We start from the raw sequence: 26,279 nt of genomic DNA on the forward strand, positions 1-26,279 counted from the left end.
AATGTAACTACTTTTGTGATTGGAAGTTGTTGCTTCTCTAAAGGATTGAATCCTGACAAATTTATAGTAGATGAATTAGCATTAGGTAGAGCCTGTTTTATTTTCATTTTCATATTGAAAAGGATTAAAAAGTGTGTATGACCTTTTCTTTTTGATTTATAATTGTAATTGGGGTAATCCAAACTTTAACCCATCATATTGATGGTCAGATTGTTCTCTAGTACCAGGAAGTTCTGTTAAAATTGTAATATGATGAACTCAGTCCAATTCTACTACATATTGATTTAATCTACTTTAAAAGTAATGTCCTCTCAGTTGTTATGGAGAAGTTTAGGATGTGTTCTTGGTTTGTTGGAAAAATTAAATTGAATGTTGTTAAAGTGGTGCTTTCTGAGAGTATTGTACTGGTAGACCAGATTTATAACTTGGAATATTTTGATTTGATAATATTCAGCCTGAATTTTTTGAAATTCTTTGAAGACAGGTTCCATTCTGAAAGGCCATTCAGCATGTATTTTTTGGAATTTATTTTTATAGAAATTTTTTATTTATTTCTCATGTGATTGACATTATAATTAGTTTGAAAATTATGTGCATGAACTATCAATGCCATACTTTTTTAGGAAAATAAACAATCATTGTATATTAAAGTAAAATTAAAAAACACATAGGAAGCTTAAATGAGCCATCATGAATATTCTAGTTTCTTGGACAAGTATCCATTTAATGGAGAAGGCCACTCAAGTCAGATAACACCTGAAACCCAAATTTTGCTCTCATTTGTTTTCCCATCAGCCCACCTGGGATGACTTTTTATTATTATTTTTTAAACTGTAAATTAACAAATGTGCTCTATTACACTGATCTGATTGAATGAGTTTTGGATAGAGGAAACACATTGATGCTCATTGAATCAACTGTCAGATCTGATTCTAAAAACAATAACTTGATAATAATCATAACTGCTAACATTTGTCCTCTTACAGTAATTTCCATTTATCCTCCCAGTGGTTGTATGAGGTAGATACTTTTAACTCCTTTTTACAGGTAGAGAAACTGAGGTTAAATAATTTAATAACATCATAAACATTTTAAAATTCTTTGAAGACAAGTTATTCTAAAAGGCCATTCAGTATGGTGGGTTTTTTTTTTTTTTTTTTTTTTTTTTTAATTTCAGCAAAGCAAGTATTTGAACCCAGTATTTGAACAAGTTCTGTACCTAAGAAGTTTCTTTGTAAAAATCACAAAAATATGTTATTTTAAAAATTTTCAAGAAATTAAAAAAAAATAGCAGCCCCAATTACCACCTTAACTATTTTGAAGATTCTTGTTTCTCCTTCTAGAGACTTTCTGTGCACTTATTTGTATATTTCTCTTAAAGTACATACTATCTGTATTTTGCTTTTTTGTTTTAATAGGGTATCTGGGACATCTTTTAAAATTGGTGCACATGAACCTACGGCTTTTTTAAAAGGGTCATATAGTATTCCATTGTTTGGAATATTAACATTTAGGTTGTTAACATATTTTTGCTATTATAAGTAATGTAATTGATCCTGAATTACATTCCTTTCTGTTCAGATGGAAGAGAGATAGTCCATTATCTTATTTTACAAGAGAGAACTGAATCTTATAGAAGTGAAATCCAAGGCTTTGGTAACGTGATACTTGGGTCTTTATACCACATTACGTTGTTTTCTTACTGTGAAAGTATTTGAGTTGTCTATGAAAGCTGAAGATGAGGGGGAATGGTTCAAAGTTAGGCACATTTAATATAGGAGTTTGAGGAAAGTAAATTGCAGTGAAGCAAGGGATCTTGCTTTATTTTTTCAAACTTCATTCATCATGCACATATAACATACACAAAATATTTTTACATACATAAATGAATTGTGTCCAAGTTATCTTGGAGTTTGTGTTCTGTATAATAAAGTGGTTTTGTCAGAATTTTTCCTGTTTCAAGACAATTGTCAATGACATAATATAGCAGTGAACTGAATTTAAAAGATAAAGGGTTAATCTTGGTCCTAGAAGAAAATTGTGACACTGATAAGTTTTTTAAATGAGCTAAAAATTCCTAATTGAACACAAGTTTAGGGCTGGGATTGTGGCTCAGTGATAGACCACCCGTTTGGCACTTGTAAAGGCACTGGGTTCAATTCTCAGCACCACGTTAAAAAATAAAATAAAGATATTGTGTCCTACAACTAAAACTAAAATTTAAAAAAATTTTTAAAAATCTTGGCAGATACTATTGATTACTTTGTTTAGTTTTAAATTATTTTTGCCTATCAGGAAGAAAATTGGTTAGCATTGATGCTTACTCATTGGGTTTTTTTAAAATAAAAAAATAGTCTTCTGTATTGTAGACACTGAAGAATTAAAATTATTAAAGTTTTTTAAAACTTTAGAATTTGGCATCTATCCATAAAGTCTGTTTCTAAATGCAATGTTGTTTTTAGTTTTCCTTTAGGAAAAAAAAAGCGGTCTTTTTTTTTTTTTTTTTGAAGAAGCAACTAAGATGACTTATTTTTTCATTAATAAACAACATACCCAGCATCTGAGTTTTGAAATAAATGGCAAGCTTTCCTTCTGCTGGCTAATCTTTTTATCAATATTAATAAGGGTAAACTTAAGGAATAGATCATACTAAGTCTACCGTATATACATACACACACTTTTTTTAGTTGTCAGTGGACCTTTTTTAAATTTATTTACATGATACGTTGAGGATCAAACCCAGTGCCTCACATATGCTAGGCAAGCGTTCTGTCACTGAGCTATAACCTCAGTCTTACCTAATATTTTTTTAAAGCATACACTATTTTCATTTTTACTGTTGCTTTTAGTAAGTACTTAATAAATAAGTACTCTGAACACTTCCATAGTATATTGTGCCTGCTAATATGGCATGAAAAGAAGTTATAAGTCATATTTTAAATATTGTGAATTTAGAGAATGTTCAATTTTTACATGATGTGTTCTGTTGGTTCTAAAGACATTTGCCTATTAACAGGATTCTGAAGTTCAAAAAGCTCTTTGAAAAAGGATTTTTGACTTATTTTAAAATTCCAGATGTGGATCTTAATCATCATAGAGTATGTTGAGGGGCTGGGGTTGAAGCTCAGTGGTAGAGTGCTTGCCTGGCATGTGTGAGGCACTGGGTTCAATCCTCAGCACCATATAAAAATAAATAAGTAAATAAAGATATTGTTTACATTTACAACTAAAAAAAAGTTTTTAAAAAAGAGTATTTTGAGAAAATGAATAGGAAAATGAAAAATAATTTATATACATATAGTTTCTGTTTTAACCATATGTAACACTGAAAACATTACTTTATAATACCTTGCATTTACATGGCATCTTCTGAGATGTTGATAAAATTCTCACATAATAGCTCAAGCGTTTTAGTTTTTTTTTTTTTTAAAGTTGGAAAGCATAGTTGTTTATCTCAATAATGGATGAAACAGATTTCAGGGACTCATCAGGCCAAAGAGACTGTCAAATATAAATTTTTATATTTCATTCTGTTTACCTAAATTTTTTTTAAAGAATATGTGTCCAGACTTTTTCTTCATAGCTTATATTTTTGTTTTAATAGATAATTAAACATTATGTAATAACTATTTTTCTACCATAGGGTTTGTTTTTTCTTATGTGATATGTCATATGCATACTTTCTAAAATATATAGGTAGATATTTTAAATATATGAATGGATAGCCTACTGGGATCTCGTAGGTGAAACAAAATTTATCAAATTGATCTGATGTTAGGAAGAGCATATGGAGACTTCCTAGTGGCATTTTGGCCATTGCCAAGATGATATTGTGTCTTGTAAGTCTTGCGTTACCTAAGCTCTCTTAAGTGTAGAATCTCATGAAAGCCGTGTGTAAAAAACAAACACAAATAAAATAAAAATAGGCATTTTACAACCTTTTCGAAGTTGTTTAGCATAACACAATAAAGAAATAAAGACCCAAATGTTCGGTATAAACAAATAATGAGAAAGTGAACATTGTGTGACTATCCCCAGGTAATAAGTCCTTTAAGCAAACCTGCAGAGGCACCTTGTTGGTTCAGCTTGTCCTTCCTTGGTGGCAGTAGGACTTTAGGGATAAAAGTATGCTAATGTTCTGTTTTTTATCATAAGGATCTGAAAAATTCATAACTACAGGGGTCAGCAAATATAAAAATAGAGTAACCAGTTTTATCTTTATTATTGTTATTTGTGGTGCTAAGGATTGAACCCAGGGCCTCTAATGTGCTAAGTACACGCTCTATCACTGAACTACACCCCCAAACCCATAAATGGTATAACCAGTTTATAATTTTTACTGTCAAATGGATATCTGGATAATTTTTTAAAAGCTGCTTCCTAATATTGTAGGTACTTAGTAATTTGAAATCTTAATTCCTTAATTATGAATGTGGAATAAAACACAATACTGAGTCCCAGAAGAAAGTTCTTTTTTTTTTTTTTTGGTACTGGAGATTGAACTCAGGTGAGTTTGAACACTGAGCCACATCCCCAACCCTTTTGTTTTTACATATTTTATTTAGAGACAGGGTCTCACTTAGTGGCTTAAGGCTTCACTAAGTTGCTGAGACTGGTTTTGAACTTGAGATCCTTCTGCCTCAGCCTCTTGAGCTGCTGGGATTACAGGTGTACGCCACTGCACCTGGCTATAAGAAAGTTCCATTTTATTAAAAATGTTGTTTATTCATTTTGTTGCATATTTTGGTAGTATTCAGTGACTCTTAGTTTTAGATTAATATGTGAACTCTAGACATGACTTTTGCCCAGAAAATGTCAGTTTGTCTATATTGTTAATTTCCCAGCTTAATTATCATTTCACAAAAACTAGTTTGACTCTTTTGCTGTCTTGTTTCCAAGGTAATGCAACCATTCAAAGGTATTAACCTGAGAAGTAATCATTAATGAGAATCTTTGTTTGACCCTTTATCGTTGGTGCCTCTTTTTTTTTTGGTACTGGGATTTGAACCCAAGGGTGATTAACCACTGAGCCATGTCCCCAGTGCTTTTTAATTTTTATTTTGAGACAACATCTTATGAGTTCTAACTGTGTCCCATGCCCTGGGGTAATTTTATACCATGTGTTTTAGTGTACCTGTGTTTTAAATACAACCTGTCATATGAGTTCAGGTGTGGAATTTTCCATTTTTTTTTTTTTTTTTTTTTTTTTTTTTTTAAGACAGGGTCTCCCTAAGCTGCTGAGGCTGGCCTCTAACTTGTGATTTTCCTGCCTTAGTTTCCCAAGTGGATGGTGTAACAGGTATGTGTCACACTCTGGGCTATTCATGAGTTTTGAAGTATAGTACAAACCAGGCACAGTGGCACACACCTGTAATTCCAGCTTCCTGGGAGGCTGGGGCAGAGAATTGCTTGAACCCAGAAGTTGGAGGCCAGCCTGAGGCAATATAGTAAGACTCCCATCTCAGAAAAAATGTTACACGTCAAAATGTAATACAATATACAAGAACATGCGTGACACATACTTTATATGCATTTATGAGTGAGATGTTAGAAAATTCTTCAGAAAAGAAGATGCCCATATGTCCAGTATTTAGAAAACCCGATATGCATATAAATTTTATCTTATGAAGCAATGTACGCAGTAACTTTTTTGAATTACAAAATAATTTTCTTGTTCAGTCAAGATCTTTACTGAAAGAGCTTGTATGTGGCTTACAATATGTTTTTTTTGTTTTTTTTTTAATTCAAGTTTGATTTAGAAATAGCTTACTTTTAAAAATGTCTATGGAGAGTGTCTTCTACTTGTGTTTCACTGTAGTGGACTTGGCATCTTATGAAAGTATGACTTTCTTTTTAATCAAGAGAAGTTTGCTTTGCTCTGACATTCATCCCTGAAAGTTGTCCTATTTGCTTTAACTGGTTAGCAGAACCTTTTCCTTTTCTTTTCTTCTTTTTTCTTTTCTTTTTTTTTTTTTAAACTGGGAAGTGGAATGCCAGGCACATGTTGAGTAGGTCTGAGTTCTACTTCACCTTACCATTGAGGGGCAATATTCTTATCTTTAAATAGAAGTGAAATTTATAGAAATTTGAATGAAGTGTTAAAATGTGCCTAAAATTCTACCTGGCATGTAGTTGATAATAGTAAGTGTTTTGTTTCCAGAAATGGAAATGTATAAAGGGACCAGGGATTATAGCTCAGTGGTAGAGTGCTTTCCTAGCATGCTCAAGGCCCTGGGTACGATCCCTAATACCACCACTGGGGGAAAAAAAAAAGCCCTCTTGCAGTTACACCTTTACTCTCTCTTTATATGTGTATGTAAACATACATCCACAAAATGAACTTGTCTTTAGTTATTTGTTTAAGTTTAATGAATGAAGTTGTCTAAACTTATTTACTTACTTTCATAGAAATTAAAAGTTGAACGTTAACTAATGCTTGAACAACCTCTTTTCATGGCTTATACGGGTGTTTCTCAGTCAGAAAGAGAATTCATGCTAGTACAAGTATGAACATGAAGTTAACTTTCCAGTCCAAATTTACTTCACTGTTTTTCTTTTTTTTTTTTTTTTTTTTTTTTTTTTTTTTTATTGTAAACAAATGGGATACATGTTGTTTCTCTGTTTGTACATGGCGTAAAGGCATACCATTTGTGTAATCATAAATTTACATAGAGCAATGTTGTTTGATTCATTCTGTTATTTTTTTCCCTTCCCCCCACCCCTCCCACCCCTCTTTACCCTCTATACAGTAGTTCCTTCCTCTATACTTGCCCCCTTCCCTAACCCTAACTCTAACCCTTCCCTCCCCCCCATTATGTGTCAACCTCCACTTATTAGCGATATCATTCGTCCTTTGGCTTTTTGAGATTGGCTTATCTCACTTAGCATGATATTCTCCAATTTCATCCATTTGCCTGCAAATGTCATAATTTTATCATTCTTTATGGCTGAGTAATATTCCATAGTATATATATACCACAGTTTCTTTATCCACTCATCAATTGAAGGGCATCTAGGTTGGTTCCACAGTCTGGCTATTGTACTTCACTGTTTTTCTTACAACTTCATGGTGGCTCTAGCTACACCAAAGCTTAGGGTTCTGATAAAACAAATAGGTGATGTAAAATTTGAATATATGATATGAAGTGCTAATGTCCATTTATTGTTTATTTTGAAAACTAACTTGAATATAATTGAACTTAAAATACTAAAGTGATAAAGCTGATGAATCAAAACAAAATGTAGCTACAACAAAAACAAACACCCAAACTAGTTGTTACAGGAAATAAAAGCTTAGTAAATCATAATTTTGGATATGATAAATTGCTTAGTACCTTAAAATATACATCATTTTATTGTACAGTCTATTTTTGCCTTATGGAGAACCAAGACTCCAAAATAAAAGAAAGTAAAATTTGAACATCTTTAAACTTTTAAGAACCAAGTTGAGCATGGTGGCACCTGTGTGTAATTCCTGCAACTCAGGAGGCTGAGGCAGGAGGATCACCAGTTTGAGGCTAGTCTCAGCAAATTAGTGAGGCCCTCAGCAACTTAGGGAGATGTTGTCTCTAAAAACAAAAACAAAACAAAACAAAAAAAGACTAGGAAATGTAGCTTAGTGGTAAAGCTCCCCTGGGTTCAATCCCCAGTATAAAAAAACAAAAAACTTTAAAAAAAATTAGTTTTAGAAACTATTTTAATGTAAGAGTTTGTTTGGGAAAAGGGTAGGAAAATATGTGGATGAACTTGTTAGTTTACTAGATTTCTTAATGAATGGTACAAGATGACTGATAAAAGTTAGTTTGTAGAAATTTTCAAAGTGAACCAGTACCCATGCTGTAAGAGAATGGAAAATAACAATATACATTTTCTGTAAGTGGTAATACCTTGTCTGTTGTTGCTGGGTGTGGTCAGGAACAAAGTGAAGACAGTTGAGGTTAAACCAGATAGATAAGGGAAACAGGGTGTTTTACTAGTAAGTTTTGTATTTGTATCAAGTAGTTCAGTAGTAATGTGGTTTAGTCAGGAAAAAATAAGAACTACAAAGCAACCTGAGATATTTCGTAACTTAATGGAATCATAAGTGAAGACTGTGATTGTGATTGAATTTAGCAACAGGGTTTATGGTTAAATTTAGTAAGGTTTTGTTTTGTATCTTAACTAATGATGTTCCACTTGAAGCAGGCCACTTCCTAATACAGGTATTTTAACGTCTTTGACCATCATCTTTTTTAACGCGTTTGTAGTGGAAAATTTTAAGTGGAAGTTTCAGAAAATATTTGGGATGATAACACTAAAGTTGAACAGATTGTGGAGTAGTACAATTATACTTTAAAAATATTTTTGCACTATTAGTAGTTTAAACTCAGAAAAATTTAAAAATTAGAAGAAAATGTGCAACTTCTCTAACACCTTAGTTACTTAGTGTCATAAAGACAGTTCTGGTGAATATGCTGCTTTTATTCTCTAAATTCTTATTTATGTACATAAGCATTAGTTGTGAATTTAATTGTTTTATACTGCAAATTAAGGTCATTCGTAAATAATGTTAGGATAGTAGGTAGCAAAGTACATTTTTAAACCACATACATTCTTGTCAAAATGAAAATTCAGTATGGCTATTTAGAAGGAATTGTAACCCATCTTTTCATTGTTTGGGGTCATTTCAGATATCTGGGTCATGTGCTTTAAACTTCCCTTATTGACTATAAATGAGAGCCCAAATATGTTATAGCTCCTTAAAATTTATACAGCTAAGTTAGAAGCAGAGTGGGAATTAAAATTCAAATCACATGATTATAAGACCAATGTTTGAGTATATGTGTTACTGTGGACATTCTGCTCTTCCGGTTTTTTCTTATTCTAATATGTAGATGTGATTGCTAAACCTTGTCTCATGTGATTTCTTTCTTGCATCACAATACTAACCAATTTCTTCAAAAAGTTTCATCTAACTTTATTTTCATAAGCTTTTTAAAAAAATTTTTTTTTAGTTGTCAGCAGACCTTTTATTTTATTTATTTATTTATATTTGGTGCTGAGGATTGAACCCAGGGCCGCCTTGCACATGCTAGAAAAAGTGCTCTAACACTGAAAATATTCTGTATGTGTGCTGACCCATATGGTAACACTAACCACATGTTGATATTTAATACCTGAAATATGGCTAGCATAACTGAGGATAATAATTAATTTAACTTTAATTTCTTTAAATTTAAATAACCACATGTGGCTATCACAGATTTAGATGTTCCTAGTAAAAGAAAAGAATTAACAAACCTGGCCTGGTGGTGCACACTTGTAATCCCAGCAGCTTGGGAGGCTGAAGCAGGAGGATTTTAAGTTTAAGGACAATCATAGCAACTTAGCAAGACCTGGTCCAAATAAATAAATAAGAGTTTTTAAAAGGGATGTAGCTCCGTGATAAAGTACTACTGGGTTCAGTCCCCTGTTAAAATAAAATAATTAACAGAAGTGGACATATTACATTCTTTGCTGTTATGATTGCTATGTTTGTGTGTGTGAGAGAGAGATTGGATTTTAAAATCTTATTTTTCCAAAATGCTCACTATTTCAGGGAATACTTCAATTCATAGGAAACAAGTTATCAGTAATAGCTATTTGAAAGCTAGAGTATTTTTTGAAATTATTTTAAATCAGTGTAGCTGTTAGCAGACTATAGATTGCTGACCAACAATGATTTAAATACAGAATGCATTGCCTTCATTTCAGTATATTTTGGTCTAGTTATGGTTAAATAATATTTAAGGCTTAAACTCTGTATCCCATGAATTACTAGACTGAACTCTATACCTCAGAAACTTATGACAGAACAAACTCAAAAGGAAATAAAATTGTTGCCTGATGATCACGTCTTTGCTTCTTTCTCCAACCTTCTATATGAATGGTTTTGATTCCATTAGTCCTTTTAAGTCCCAGTCAGTGTAACATAATATTATCACTATCTGAATTTTTCTTGTTTATTTTAGCTCCATGAGACCAGAATCTTACTTCTTTTGATTTCCCAGGACTTAAAAGAGGGTCTGGTACATGGCTGATGTCCAGTTATGGACCATGTCACACAAAAAAAAAACAAAAATAGGAGTCTGTGAAGAATAAGATATATAACGTGGCACTCAAGTCTGGAAATAGGAAGGTGAGACTTAGTTTTTAATTATCATGGTGGTGTTGGCATGGGTAATTCATGCTGATTAGATTAGAATAATTTTGTATAGAAAAGTTTCCCTGGGGAACTGGGCATGGTGGCACATGCCTGTAATCCCAGCAATTCCAGAGGTTAAGGTAGGAGGATTACAAGTTCGAAGCCAGCCTCAGCAATTGAGTGAGAACCTGTCTCAAAAAAAGAAAATTAAAAAGAATTGGGGGTGTAGCACAGTGGTAAAGCACCTCTGGGTTCAATCCAAAACAAAAAACAAAAAAAGTTTATTTGGGAACTCCTCTTTGTTTTTTTGCCACATGATAAATATGGAAGGGAATTTTTTAAATTTTATTTGTTCTAATTTGTTGTACATGACAGTAAAATGCATTTATACATTTTGATAGATCATATATAAATGGAGCGCAGTCTCATTTTCTGATTATATATAGTGTAGGATCACATCAGTCATGTAGTCATATATGTACATAATAGTTTCTGTTTCACTCTATTATCATTCCTACCCCCATACCCCCTCCCCTCCCTTCACTCCCCTCTACCTAATATTAAGTAACTTTATTCTTCCCTATCCTCCCACCTCTTATTGAGAATTAGCATCTGCATATCAGAGAAAACATTCTGCCTTTAGTTTTTTGGGTTTGGCTTATTTCACTTAGCATGATATTCTCTAACTCCATCCACTCACCAACAAATGCCATAATTTCATTTTTCTTTAGAGCTGAGTAATAGTCCATTGTATACATATACCACATTTTCTTTATCCATTCATCTGTTGAAGGGCATCTAGGTTGGTTCCATATTTTAGCCATGGTGAATTGAGCTGCTATAAACATTGATGTTACTGCATCACTATAGTATGTTGCTTTTAAGTCCTTTGGAGTGGAATAACTAGGTCAAATGGTGGTTCCATTCCAAGTTTTCTGAGGAATCTCCATACCGCTTTCCATAATAGTTGCACCCTTTTGCATTCCCACCAGCGATGTGGACCTTTTTCTCACATCCTCGCCAACATTTACTGTTGCTTGTATTCTTGATAATTTCCATTCTGATTGGAGATGAAATCTTAGAGTAGTTTTGATTTGCATTTCTCTTAATTGCTAGAGATATTGAACATTTTTTCATATATTTGTTGATTGATGTGTATCTTCTTCTGTGAAGTGTCTGAGTCCTTACCCCTTTATTGATTGGGTTGTTTTTTTGGTGTTGTTTTTTGAGTTCTTTTCATATCCTAGAAATTAATGCTTTATCGTAGGTGCATGTGGTAAAGATTTTCTCCCAATCTGTAGACTCTCTCTTCACATTTGGAAAGAATTTTGTTTTTAACCCATCTATTTCTGTTAATATTTTTGAATAAATAATGGTTTATCATGTGAATAAAAGCCTTTTTATTTAGTGAACTTGTGTATTATCACTTACTTTTAGAAAATAAATTTCCACTTAGAGATGACCCAATTAGAAAAAAATGTTGGCTTAATAGAGATCATGGGGATGGCTATGAGAGGCTTTATTTTAATTGTAAATATTGTAAGTTTAAACCAACAGACTTTTTAAAAACAATTCTTACTATAGTGTAACTACTACAGATCTCCTTTCTACCTACATATTTTTGTGAAAATCAGACACAAAATTCAACATGACTCAGAAATTTTGGTTGGCAGAAATTGAAAATCATTAAGTGCAATAATTATTTTACTAGTAAGAACCCACTGCAATATCATCTCATGCATAGTTGTGACTTTACTGCCATTGTGTTATTTGTGTCAGGTCCATAACTAGAATGAAAGTAAACCCCTGAGCGTGGAAAGCAGCAGTGATGGTGCCAGTGAAATGGGGGGGGGGGGGGGGGGGATTATTCTTTTTTTCTTTCACGAGTGAAAAGTGACAGCAGCATCCTACCAGTTATTAAAATCTAATGGCTCTCCTTAGACATCCAGGGACAAATTGCCGGTAACATTAGCATATTTGTATCCATAGGTAGGGCTATTCAATGTTGTGATGGGGTAAGACTTCTTTCTAAAACGATCTCTCTGTTTTAGGTCTCTTCCTTCCTATTACATGCTTTACAGGGATGTTTGTGAAACTAACAGAAAAAACAAAGTGGGTGGAAATGTTTTCAGAAAAACCCCTATTGCTACTGTAACAAGTTACAACAAATTTAGTGACTTAAAACAATGCAGATATATTATCTTCCATTCTAGATATCAGAACATGGTACTCGCTGGGCTAAAAGCAAGGTATCAGTAGAGCTGTGTTCCTTCTGAAGGCTCTGGGGAAGAATTTCTTTCCTTGCTTCTCCTCCTTTTAGAGGTCAATTACATTTATTGGCTTATGGTCCACTTCCTCTACTTTCAAAGCCAGCAGCATTGTACCTTCAAATCTCTCTCTGACTCTTTCCTTCTCTTTTCATTTTAAGGATCCCACACGAATAATATAGGATAATATTTTCATTGCAGGAGTGTGTTTTCTACCTTCCCAGTATCCATTTACCAGCTTTCTTCCTTTACTTATTATAGTAGGGATATACTAAGAATTCTAACAGTTCCTTGTTAGAATTGAAGTAGTTTTGTTTGTTTCCATGACTAAAAAAGGAACTCCTACACTTTATAAATTTCAGTTAATTGAACATTTGGCAATTTTGTGAACTGTAATGCTATTCAAAGACACCTCAAATATAGTATGACATTCTAATATAAATTGATTTTGTGCTTAAGCTAGGTTTTGTATTAGTTATAAGTAATACAGAAAGGGAAATCATTTTATTAGAGTTCCAGATTCTTCTTATGTTGTGTTCAACAGTAATAATATTGTGTCAGTTTTTCCTAGTCATATTAATAGTGACTGTAACTTCTGTACACTGATACAAGAGAAAGCTTCATGTCATAAATACCCAGTATTTGAGAAAATATAAGCTGTAATATGTTGTCAATAGTTTATATATGTTTGTAGAATTATTAGATTTATAGTAGAAAACATATTAAGTATGGCTATTTAAATGTTTAAAATTTCTTGGAAAAAGGTTTCTTGTCAGTTTATGACTTTTTTGGGTGATATGTTTATATTCTGTATTTCCAACATTTAAAAATAAAATTAGAGTAGAAGATATTACTTACTAAAATAATTTTTAAAACCCTACATACTGAAGCTTTTAATAAAGTTTAAAAATAATTGGGGCAGCCAGGTATGGTGGTACAGGTACATGTCTATAATCCCAGTGACTCAGGAGGTTGAGGCAGGAGGACTCAAGTTCAAGACCACCCTGGGCAACTTAGTGATACCCTCAACAACTTAGTGAGAACTGTCTCAAAAAAAAAAAAATAATAATAATAATGTCTGGAAATGAGTGGTAAGGCACCCCTGGGTTCAATCTCCACTAACAAAAAAAATTAAAAATTAAAATAATTGGGGTAAATCTTTTTGTTTTGCTTTTTTTTAATGACATATTTACCTGCTGCCAGTTTGGTTTTGTGTTGGACATATGAATAATCATACTGAAGAAAGAAAAATCTGTAGAAGCCTTTCTAAGTTCGTTTGTTAACCATCTGTGGCACTTCAGTAATACTAGTTACTTAATGGCATTAGCTCATCTTAAAGTATTTAAATTGTTAATCCAATCCTGTGGCCCCCATACTGTAATAGTCCCTTCTGTTTAGGATTGATTTGTTTATTGATAATGTGCCACACACTATATTTCTTTCCATATTCTCTAATATCTAAATTGTTTTTGTTTCCCAAAGTTACATAGTGTGCTTTCATTAAGTGCTTGTAATTTGGTTTCACAACATCAAGAAACATCCTTCAAAAATCCAGATCACTTGGAACTTGTGATAAGAAGAAGCCAAGAAAGTTCTTAACTGAAACCCTTAGGTGCTGGTTTATCTTCAGTCTTTGGAAGGGAGCTCCTTTCCCTTTTACCTCAGGTTAGGACTTGCTTCATAAGCCTGGAAATGTGAGGTCCTTTGCATCCTCTCCCTACCCCATATCCCCCAGCTTCTCAACCTTGGATGTTTGCTTTTGTTATCCAGGGCATTTGTCCCTTTCTGTCAGCAGGGACTCTATCTTGTTATCTTTTATCTCTAGTGCTCATGACTTGACATAATACAGGCACTCAGTATGAAATGAAAACATGAATCCTTACCAAGTGATTCCTGAACCTCATCTCCAGCACTTTTCCTTTATTGCCTTTCTCTCTTCAGTAATGTCGTGAGCTGTATGATTGCAGGGACCTTGTCTGAATTTTCGGGCCTATAACTTTAGTGTTTAGCTCAGTTTCTGTTCAATAAATATTTATTTTATTAGAAAAGCCTGAATAGGTTGGGGGTGAGGACATCCTGGCTATAACTTATGGTCTCCACACTATAGTTGCAACAGAATAGAAAGGAAGGAAGAACTGGCATGAACCCTAACCCTACCTTGCCTTTGCCTACAGAAGGCAGATAACAAACAGAAGCTGGTATCCAGAATTGATGTAGTATTTTATTTATTATACAAATGTTTTGAGATCATGTTCACTTACACACACACACACACACCTATTTTTTTTTTTTTTTATGACCAGATGGCTCTAAAGAATTTTTAGTGGGACTGGGGTTGTAAGTTCAGTGGTCGTGTGCTTGCCCAGCCCGTGTGAGGCACTGGGTTGGCTCCTCAGCACCACATAAAAATAAATAAAATAAAGATATTGTATTCATCTACAACTAAAAAAAAAATTTTTTTTTAAAGAATATTTAGTGCTGTGATGGGAGTATAGTTAAGATGCTGTGCCATTAGAAGGAAATGCTTGACCTAGCTTTAACAGGTGTGTGAGCCTGAGGGGTGGTCTAGAAAAGCTTCTGGATGTATATTAACACCTCTGAGTAGAATCTTAAAGACCAAGTGGATGAGAGAAAAAGTGTTAGAATGGTGGAGGGCAAGATGGGGGTGCTGAAGCACTTGGACATACAGGGAGGGGTCAAATCATGAAGGGCTTCCACTTTGGGGATTTATTTTGAGGCATGGAGAGCCATGGGGTGTTTTGTTTTTACATACTGTTGATGCAGTGAAAGGTAGATTGGAGGTAGACAACATTGGAAGCAGGAAGATCAGTTAGGAAACTGTTGTTGTAGTCAAGATGAGAAATGAGAAGGCAGAGCTAGTGAACATAGGAGGAAGTGGGCAGATTTGGAAGAAAGCTGGAGGGTGGAAACCAGCTTTGCAGTCATCTTCTCCCAGTCTGTGGGCTTGTCTTTTCACTATGTATTGTCTGTGTCCTACAGCTTTTTAAATGAATATTGTTGATTTCATCAGTCACCTCCTTTATGTTTTTGTACTCTTCATGTATTATTTAATAAGTTCTTTCAACTCCCCAAGGGGATAAAGATCTCCTGTGTTGTTTTTGTTTTTTCTTAAAAGTCTTTAAGTTTTACTTTTACATTAGGTCTTTAATCCACCTGGGGTTGGTATATTAATATGGTGAGTATCTAATTTTTTTTTTTTTTTTTCTGTGTGGATAAGCAGTTAGATACCATTCTTTGAATATTTTCCTCATTCTCTGTAGTACTGCTTCTGTTATGGGCCACTGCTATATAAGCTTGGATCTCTGTGTAGGATCTTATTCCCTTTCATTTTCTATCCCTTTCCAGTGTCTCACCTTTTAATTACTGTAGCTTAATAATAAGCATAAAACTTTTATTTTAAGCACATTTAAAATGTATGTACAAATCAGTAAATTTTTTTAGGGGAGGGGTAGTACTAGGGATTGAATTCCAGGGTGTTCCACCACTGAGCTACATCTCCAGCCCTTTTCATTTTTCACTTTCAAATAGGGTCTCACTAAGTTGCTGAGGTGGCCTTAACTTGCAATCCTCTTCCCTCAGCCTCCCAAGTCACTGGGGTTACAGGCGTGTGCCACCACACTTGGCCAAGTCAGTAATTCTTTGTGTTGAGAAACATACATAAGTCTTTCTTGATTTTTTTTAGAACATTCTTTTTTCATAGAGATATAATGCAAATTCCATAGAATTTACCCTTTTAAAGTATACAACTTAGTGACTTTTTGTATACTCACAAGGTTGCACAGTCCTCACCACTGTCTAATTCCAGAACATTTTCATCACCCCAGCAAGATACCCCTACCCATTAGCAGTCACCTTTCATTTATTCCTTCTTCCAAGCTCCTGGCAACCAGTAGTCATCTTTCTGCTTGTATGAATTTTCCTGTTGTGGACATTTCACATAAATGGAATAATTCAGTATGTGGCCTTTTAATTCCTATTTAAAGTGAGTGAAATTGATAAATTAGTAGGAAGGACATTCTGCAGGAATATTATTGTGTCTTTAAGAAAATAGGAAAACTTTTCCATCATGGGCCCAGCAGAATGGCTTCTACAAAGAAGGGTGGCCAGGAGGAAGGTAGCTCTGCCATCAACAGGTGGTGACGTGGGAATAGCACCATCAGCATTCACAAGCACATCCATGGAGTGGGCTTTAAGAAGTGTGCCCCTCAGTCACCTCAAACTTGAATCCTCCTGCCCTAACCTCTCAAATAACTGGGATTACAAGAATGCACCACCATACCTATCATTCACTAAAAGTAACTGGAATTGATAACAATCTTATATTTTACTTAGTTGAGTCAATGTCATGTGGCAAATCCTGTTTTAGAAGGGTAACATCTGTTGATACATCTTGAGTTCATAACATATAAATGGAGCAAAACTACTCTGTTTCTGATGCACATTGTCACTAACAATGTAAAAATGACATGGGTCTGGCAATGTAGCATGTGCCTGTAGTCCCAGCTACTCAGGAGCTGAGGCAGGAGGATGCTGAAGCCCATGATTTAAGGGAATATATTCTCTTGAATTTGTTTTTTAAGCAAGCAGATTCTCCAGTTGAACCCCAAAAGTAGCAATTTAGTTCTTTTTAAAAGGCTACCTTGGAAAGTACCTTTAAGTCAAAATACCCAGATAAGATTTACTATTATAAAACATTTATTTACATACTAATATGCTATAAGCCATTTGTGGAAGGATTTTTTATTAGGATGATTGCTGAAAAGTCATGCAGGAAAATATTTTCCCTTAAATAACAACCTTAAACTTTCAGAGGCAGCCTTAACCAGAATGATAATAAACCTCTTTATATGATTCCATGTTTGACCGTGGTCTTATCAAACCTCATTATTTTGACATCCTCAGATTTTCAGTAAAAAAGCCATAGGAAAACTAAAAATTTGTTAAGTATCCATAGAGGTAATGTCATTATATAAATAGCCTTAAAGTCTGAAAAGTTCAGGTATTTACATTACCTTGAAATTTAACAAATAGAGAGAAAATGTTCAAATTGCAGTCAGAAATAATGTTTCTATACTATGGTGGCTAAAGCTTTTTTAGATAGCTATAACTGCCAATGTATAACACTTGGAAGCCCTTAAAAGCATTTTTATTTTGTGGGCAAAATCTTAGATATTGTAATCCAATGTGGTGTTTATTCCCTCTGTCAAAGGATAGGGAAATCTAAAGATAAATGGAACAACCACTTCAATTTGTCATTTCATTTGTGTTTCTCTGACAAGTTTTCAAACAGGATTTGTTTTGTTTCAGAGATTGACATTGCATTGTATAGTCATTATACCAAATTTGGTTATTGCCGTTTGTTTATAATGAGGAACTAGATTAGATACTATCAATTCTAGTTACTTTTAGTGAATGAAAGGTAAACATTGTTACTCTTTTCCTTTTTGGAGCTGTAGAGGTGTGGTCAGGTTCTTAGAAGCAGGTGGTTGATTTCCTTCCTTCTTTCCTCCCACCCTCCCTCTCTTCCTCCCTTTCTTCCTTTCTTCCTTTCTTTCTTTTTTTATTCCATAATCCCCAACTCTCATCTCTTTTGGGGCAGGGTGGAGGGTTAAAATGTGATTTTAAAGAACCCATGACTTGTAAAGAAAGATTATTAGTGAGAGGATAGAAATTGGCGTTTACTTCTGTTCATATTTAGTAGCTATTGGATTTTGTTGAGTTTTAAATATGTGTATTTCATCCGGTCATGGTGGCAACGTCTATAATCCCAGCCATTCAGAAGGCTGAGACAGAAAGATTGCAGCTTCAAGGTTAGCTTCAATAACTTAGACCTCATCTCCAAAAAATAAATAAAATAAACAAATAAAAAGGGTTTGGATGTAGCTCAGTGATAGTAAAGCACCCTGAGTTCAATCCCCAATACTGCATAATAAGGAAACAAACTTATCTCCTACTTCTAAAAAAGGATGAGTGTGGCCGCTCCTGGAGCTGCTTGTGTGCTCGTTCGGTGCGGACCTGGTACCTCTTTTGTGAAGCGGCAGCTGAGGAGAGTCCGGTGCTCACCACGGCCGACGAAAAGCCCAAGGAAGGAGTCAAGACTGAGAACAAGGATCATATTAACTTGAAGGTGGCGGGGCAGGATGGTTCTGTGGTGCAGTTTAAGATTAAGAAGCATACACCACTTAGTCAACTCATGAAAGCCTATTGTGAACGACAGGGTTTGTCGATGAGGCAGATCAGATTCCGATTTGATGGGCAGCCAATTAATGAAACAGACACACCTGCACATTTGGAAATGGAGGATGAAGATACAATTGATGTGTTCCAGCAGCAGACAGGAGGTGTCTACTAAAAAGGGAACCTGCTACTTTACTTCAGAACTCTGTTCCTACAGACCAAGAATACATTCTTAATTAGAAAACTGCAATTTGGTCCCACCACATCCTGACTACTACAGTATAGTTTTCTCTATTCTTTCATTTTCCCTTTCCCCATTCCTTTATTGTACTTAAAGTAACTGGTGTATGTGCACAAGCATATAGCATTTTTTTTTTTAACTAAATGGCCAATGATATGTTTTGATTGACATCAAATGGAGATGGGATGGGGAAAAATACTGGTTCTGTGAAATTATCCCCTTTCTCCATTAGTGGCATGCTCATTCAGCTCTTATCTTTATATTCCAGTAAGTTATTTTGCTCTCACTGTTTTAACAAAAAAAAAAACCTGAACAACATAAAAATCCTTGCATACCTTGTTCGATTGGAGAATTTTAATGTTTTTCATTTATCATTGTAAAACCAAGGACAATATTATAACTCTTTTGTACGTAGCTGTTACATGTAGGGCAATCTGTCTTTAAGTAGGGGTAAATTACTCTTAAAAAAAAAGATTCCTAGATAGTTTTCCCTTCAAGTCAAGCGTCTTGTTTAAATAAACTTCTTGTTTAAAATGAAAAAAAAAAAAAAAAAGAATGAGTGTGTTACAGTTTTAAAATAGATATAATAAAGCAAAATAACTTATCTCTTATTTTTAAACAATGCACGTTTATTATATTACATTACTAAAAATAAAATTTTAAACTATGAAAGCCAAAATGGGGAATACAGAATTTAAAGAGTCCAAGGACCATATATTTAGAATGAAATATGAATAGAACACAGAACCAAAAAGAACGAAGTATCTTTTCAAACCCTGGCACTAGGGGATTTTAATATTCTTTCTATAAGTTAAGCATGTTTTCTCAAGTTTCTATAGAGATTATGATTTCACTAATAAAACCATGTACTGTGAAAATAGTGTACCATATTTTTAAAAATTAGCTCTACCCCATTTTCTTCTTGGTATAGATTTGAGGAAAAAATAGTAAAATAAAAATTTTCCTTCTAGAAAGCTTCATGTTCTATTAATTGTGAGTCATAGCCTGAAGAAGTTTTTGGAGGCAGTATATGTGTGTGTATTAAATTGATTTCAAATACAGGATCTGATTTTCAACATTATCATTAGGTTAGAAATCAGCATTTGAATATATTCAATAACTTTCTCTTTACACATCAAAGAATTCATAGCTTGCCTTTAGGTACTACATGTCAATTTTTTGCCTTTAAAACAAAATAACCATCTAATTTTTCAACATTATGTGTCTTAAAATTTTTTTGAATATTATTTTTCCTACAAAAATGGCCAAGCAATAAAAAATGCCAGGTTTTTGAGAACAAGCATAGTTGGTTCATTATCATAAACTGTCTGCATGTGCTCTGTTTCTGTTACTGTGGAAACATATTTAGACTGAATTTATCATGAACCTTGAGAAATGCTTTGTGGCAACAGATCACATAAAGAAACATCTGGATCCCTTGTTTGTCCTGGTAGAGGAAGACCACCCCCTTTCTCTGTGTTGTAGAAAGCATGATATAGTTCACTTTTTTCTGGCTGTAAAAATCTAACATGGATATATCAAATATACCCAAAAATAGGATTAAGTATATTTACCAGAACAGCTTTAGAAAACAAAAATTAATGTTCATGCTGATTCAGTTAACTATGACTATGGAAACTGTATTTTTAGAGTTTCAGTGTTTTGAATTTCAGGCCTACAGTATTAATAACAACAGGGTTTTAATTAAATGTGTTTGTATAATAGTTTAAAATATACATTTTGGCCTTCCATTGAGTTAACATGCTCCCTGGAAGTTCATGTAACTTCATGCTATTCTCTGGGGAATTTAAACCTTCTACAGAAGTTTGGTCTAGAACTAAGGAGAGTTGCAGTGGTGGTAGGGCAAACATTTGTCAGTTAAAATACTGTCAAAGCTGAGGAGATTGTAACTGCTTTTATATTCTCTTACAGTCTCTCTGGAAAGACCCTCAACAACTCGTTAAGGAGTTTCATTTATACATGATGACTCACTTAAGTTTACACAGTTCTGTTTTAAAAAGATTGATTGAAGCCCCTCCTCTGAGCCTTCCATTCGTATTCTAAGAGCATGTACAATATGACAGCAAAATTACCTCCTGCTCTTAAGAAAACTCATGTAAGTGGATGTTTTTAGGACAGGAGGCATGCATAGGCTATATTAGGGACATAGAAAAAAAGTTACTCAGACTAACTGAAAGCTTCAGTGACTACTTTGAAAATGACTTTCTGAGTTCAAAAGATGGTTAAGAGACAAGGAATAAAAAAGTGTAAAGAGGCCAGCTGCGGTGGCTCACATCTGTAATCCCAGTAGCTCAGGAGACTGAGACAGGAGGATGGTGAGTTCAAAGCCAACCTCAGCAAAAGCAAGGCACTAAACAACTCAGTGAGACCCTGTCTCTAAATAAAATACAAAAATAGGGCTGGGAATGTGGCTTAGTGGTCGAGTGCTCCTGAGATCAACCCCAAATAACCACCCCCACCCCCAAAAAAAAAGTGTAAAGGGGCATATCGTGCCTAGGAGATAACATTAGTAAAGGCACCAGAAGTGTGAAATCATATGTGTACACTAATTCCTAGTAATTTAACATTACTAGAGTGCAAAGTGACTTGAAACGTGGACAGCTAAATAGAGACCTTGCTTGGAGGGTCTTATGTGGTGTCAGTCAAGGCATTTGGCCTTTTTCTGGGCGGTGGGAAACCACTGGAGTTTGATCAGGAGGGCTATGCGGTTAGATTTACAAATTAACCTAGGAGCATATTTAAGGGGTTGGTGGGCCTGCAAACAAAAAACTATTTATATGACTTCTTATAACTACTTCTGATTCCAGAAGACCTAAGTAATGATAACTGTGAGGAATTTCAAAGTGTAATGAACTATAAAGTTTTTTCTTTACTGAGACTGGAATTTCAGCCAGTAAAAAACAAGCTCACACATACAAACATACATGGTATAGCATGTAATTCTATAAAGTAGAATTCAGCAGATATACATTCTACCAAAGAGAATGGTTAATTTTTTGAATTTGTTTCAGTGACTTAAATTATACATTTAACACACTGTTAATACTTAATTGATATTTATAGCCTCAAGCTGTTCCCCTCAAACGTGATTTTTAAATTTTTTTTTCTGTATCTGTGATTTGACTTAAGGATTCTCAACTTTCCTGTTGTCACTGCTCCCATGAATAAGTTGATAAATAAATAAGAGATTAAATGATCATCTTTTTTGTTTTTGCTTTAAAACCATACAGTTTCAACCAATTTAAGAAAAAAAATTTTCATTGAGGTTATCTTTTTCTTATTAACCTTGAAACACTGGTCAGACAAAAGAATTTATCAGAAATTGTTTATGTAGTGATTTCATTTATGTAGTGATTTCATTTACTTGAAAGTACAAATTAGAGTGGATGGAAGACCTATATAATTATTTAATCTCCCTCCAAATTATCAGTTCTGAGAAGGGGAGTGATGAAGTGTGAGGTGAGGTTTTAGTTTTGTTTTTGTGTAATAATTAGGGACTATGGGGAAATAAGCTTGCTTGTTAAGAGCTGTTGCTGTGAAACAGAGTGTGTATTTGAATCCTCCATTTATGGATATGGGACCGTGGCCTTGATTTTTCACTATTAGAATGGGGATATTGGACCTGTGGTTGTAGCGCAGTGGTAAGAGTATTTGCCTTCCATTTGTGAGGCATTGGGTTCCATCCTCAGCACCACATAAATAAATAAGATAAAGGTGTTGCGTCCATCTACAACTAAAAGCTTAAAAAATGAATGGGAATATTAATAGTGTTTCCACAAAATGGTGTTCTGAGGGGTAAAATAACAATGTAAAACTTTAAGTCCTCAAATGTTAGCCATTGATATTCTTACTATTGATATTATTACATTAATATTATGTTTAGTAATAAAAAAATCAAGCATACTATCTTTATCAGGGACTTATTTAAAAATAAAGGTGAGAACGTTGGGTAGTGTGTACCTAGTGGTTTTAATGCAGTGGTTGAAAAAACCCTGACTTCTCCAGGTAGCCTTTCATAGCCTTAATGCCTCGCTAACATTGTTTTTCCTCTTTAAATGTCTGTTGTAACTATAGTGCTACCACAACTTACTTCTTCACTTTGTGTTTCACCCTGCTTACTACTATTTGACAAATTTTTCTCATAACATCTTGTCTTGCTAAGGAAGATAGTAAGTACCTTTAGGTCAAATCAGGTTTTTTTTTTAACAGTTCTTTGTCCTGGCATTGCACCAAATAATAATAAACCAACAGGTGTTGAGTTCTATACTCTAGGAACTGTTGTAAGTTCTGTTCCTTTATTAAGTCTTTTCTTCTTCCTGTGTGTGTGTGTGAACATACACTCACATATGTAGTACATATGTAGAACCAAGAGCCCTGCCTAGGCTAGGAAGTGCTGTACCTGTGAGCTACCCACTAGCCCTGGAATTACTCTTAATTCCTACAACAACCCTGCACAGGGTAGACAGTTACAAGTATTCAGTTTCTGGTTAAGGAAACAAAAGTTTAGGGATATTAAGTTGCCCAAAGTCAAATGGGCAACAGACCTTGAAGTTGGACTTTGAAGCTAGTAGTTTGATATGGAGCGTGTTCTTTCAACTGCAGTGCCTAGTAGAGAGACTTCTAATTTGGGAGGTCTTAACCATTGTATCAATCAATTTGCTATTTGAAGGTTGGCTGCCAGACTCTCATAAAAGTCACTATTTACAGAAATGTGTAGCCCTAAAAGATACTTTTGTAAAAGAGAATTATCAAAAACCTGCATTTTTATATTGGACACATAATATAGAAAAGCATGGCCCTATTCATATTTAGTCTTTCTAGAAAAGATAATAATGTGGAGCTTTAGTTTAATTGGTCCTAATATTTAATGGAGGCTCCTACTACCTTAGGAAGCCATAGCTTTTTATTTTCATTATTTGATCCAAACCATGGCCAAATTATTTATTTCCATTTATCTTAACTTTTTACTTTAAAAAATGAAATGTAAACCCTTGATTATAAAAATTCAACTACAATTTAGGTAAGTTCTGTAGAAGATCTTAGTTTTCAAAAATAAAAATGGGTTATTAATCCTCTATATAAGATTCTTCATGACTTTTGCAAAATATAGTGAAGATAAAATTTAATTTTCTTCTAAAAAACTTTAAACCTTTAGAAAAGTCAAAGAAAATTATGGTTAATACCTAGATTAGCCAAATGTTAATATTGTTTCTTATTTGCTTTACTCTATGCTTAGGTACTTCTTATGCTGAACCATTCAAAAGTTGTAGGTACCATCACACCTTAACCTCTGAATTATTTTAGCATGACTTTCCTAAGAATAAGGACATTCTCTCATATAAACAGAATACATTATCATGCTGTTGATAATTAATAACTTATTGAAGAATAGGTTCATATTTTAAATGCTTTAGTTGTCTCAAAAATATTTTAAAAATCTACACGTGTGTATTTAAATCTGGAATTCAAAGATCACACATTGCTTTGGGTTGCTTTTTTCAATCTAGAATAGTCTTTTCCTTTTGGTCAATTTTTATGATACTAGCTTTTAATTTTTTTTAGAAAGGCCTAGGCCAGTTGTATGAGAAATCCACATTTTGGATTTGTCTCATTGTTTCTTCATTTTAATTTCAATTTAAGCACTGGAAAGAATAATTTAGAGTTGAGGATGTGAGCCACATCCTGAGCCCCATAGTGGTAGGTGTGTGTTTCACTATCATTAATGCCATGTTAAGTCACTTGTTAAACATGGTGGCTGCCATATATCTATGTGGTACATATTTCTGCTTATAATTAGTAAGTAATCTATGGGGCAACAAATAATTAAACTGTCATTAAACTCAAAAACCCTTAGTGGGTTCCTATGTCCTAAATGTAAGCATATGTAAAGATATTTCTGAGATTAACTCTTTGTTAGATAGGTGTTTTGCAACTATATATATATATATATATATATATATATATATATATATATATATATATATAAAAGTTACCTACCAATCTTTTTTTTTTTTATTTTTTTTGATGGGGTACCAGGAACTTAGGGACACTCAACCTCTGAGCCACATCCCCAGCCCTATTTTATTTTTATTTTAGAGACAGGGTCTCACTGAGTTGCTTAGTGCCTCGCTTTTGCTGAGGCTGACTTTGAATTTTCGACCCTCCTAACTCAGCCTCCCAAGCTTCTGGAATTACAGGTGTGTGCCACTCTGCCTGGTTTTCCTACCAATCTTTTTATTTCATTGTTCATATTTGTGTCCCATTTGTATCCTTTGCCTAACACAATGTTACATTTTCTTCTGTGTTTTACTCTAGTAGTTCTATCTCTAGTTTTGACTTTGGTGTTTAGGTTTATGAACTAATTGTAGTTATCTTTTTGCGTACAGACCTCCAGTGACTTGTTCCATTCCTATTTGGTGACATTCCTATCCTATCCCACTGAACTACATTGGCACTTTTGTGCAAGAGCAGTTGGCCATATAACCATAGGTGTCAATGTTTTAACTTTTTTCTTTTACAATGACAATCACGTTTTTGTAAAACAAGGGGCAACGATCATCTAGAGCAATAGATTGAATATAATCAGCACCCCAGATTTTACACTCGCCCTCGCCATAGGCAAATACTATAACTTTTTCCTGTTTTTGATCTTATATAAATAAAATCCTGCTTTATCCTATATAAATGGAATTATTATGTCTGACTTTTTTCACTGAAAATGACATGTATGAGGGCCATCTTTGTTGCTGAGTGTAGCAGTAGTTAGTTTTCCTTGTTTATTGCTGAAGGATTTTGAAGTGACTGGATGTTAGGTTGGTAAGGCAGAAGCAGCATAGAGACTTCAAAGGTAACTTGAATAAATAAGGTAAGATTTCATCATGGTTTAGATTATCATGAAGAAAAAAAGAGACAATGAAATAGGTAAATGTGAGATACCTTGGTAAAACTCAGGCAACTTGGTGATAGATTGGATAAAAGTGAGAGCAAGGGAAAGTGATGTGTCATGGTTCCTAGGTGTCTGGCCTGGACAACTGATAGATGGATCTTGTGTTTATTTCTTAAGGAAAAGACTGAGAGAAGAACACGTTTAGGTAGAATAAAAGCTGAGTTCATGGGCCTGGGGTTGTAGCTCAGTGGTAGAGCACTTGCCTGACATGTGTGAGACACTGAGTTCAATCCTTCATGCCACATAAAAAGAAATAAATAAAATAAAGGTATTGTGTCCATCTACAACTAAAAAAATTTTAAAAAAACACTGAGTTCATTACTGGGTATTTTAAGATATGAGAGGAGCCATCAAACAGGCATTTGGACTATAAGTATGGTGCATATTGGGAAAAAAACGAGAAGTTTTCAAGTAGGAACATTTTTAAGGCAGCTGTCATATAAA

The 26,279-nt window shown here is 34.0% G+C and overlaps 1 protein-coding gene and 1 long non-coding RNA gene across 7 annotated transcripts in view; one reads left to right on the forward strand and one right to left on the reverse strand.

The window, feature by feature from the left end:
- Nucleotides 1–26,279, forward strand: part of NSD3 (nuclear receptor binding SET domain protein 3) — a 104,435-nt gene that overhangs the window by 2,264 nt on the left and 75,892 nt on the right. The window contains exon 1 of one of the 6 annotated variants that reach the window (XM_079140635.1): nucleotides 7,070–10,156. The exons of the other annotated variants lie outside the window; for them this stretch is intronic. The gene's annotated coding sequence lies outside the window, so the exon portion shown is untranslated. Of the gene's footprint in view, nucleotides 1–7,069; nucleotides 10,157–26,279 lie in introns of those variants that run through there. 6 annotated transcript variants of the gene reach the window in all.
- Nucleotides 11,393–22,562, reverse strand: LOC306662903. The gene is made up of 2 exons (XR_013764306.1): nucleotides 19,437–22,562; nucleotides 11,393–18,429 (listed from the first exon to the last, which is right to left on the reverse strand). It is a non-coding gene; the product is annotated as an uncharacterized lncRNA (long non-coding RNA).

Source organism: Sciurus vulgaris, assembly GCF_902686455.1.
Source record: "Sciurus vulgaris genome assembly, chromosome: 5".
Classification (NCBI taxonomy): domain Eukaryota; kingdom Metazoa; phylum Chordata; class Mammalia; order Rodentia; family Sciuridae; genus Sciurus; species Sciurus vulgaris.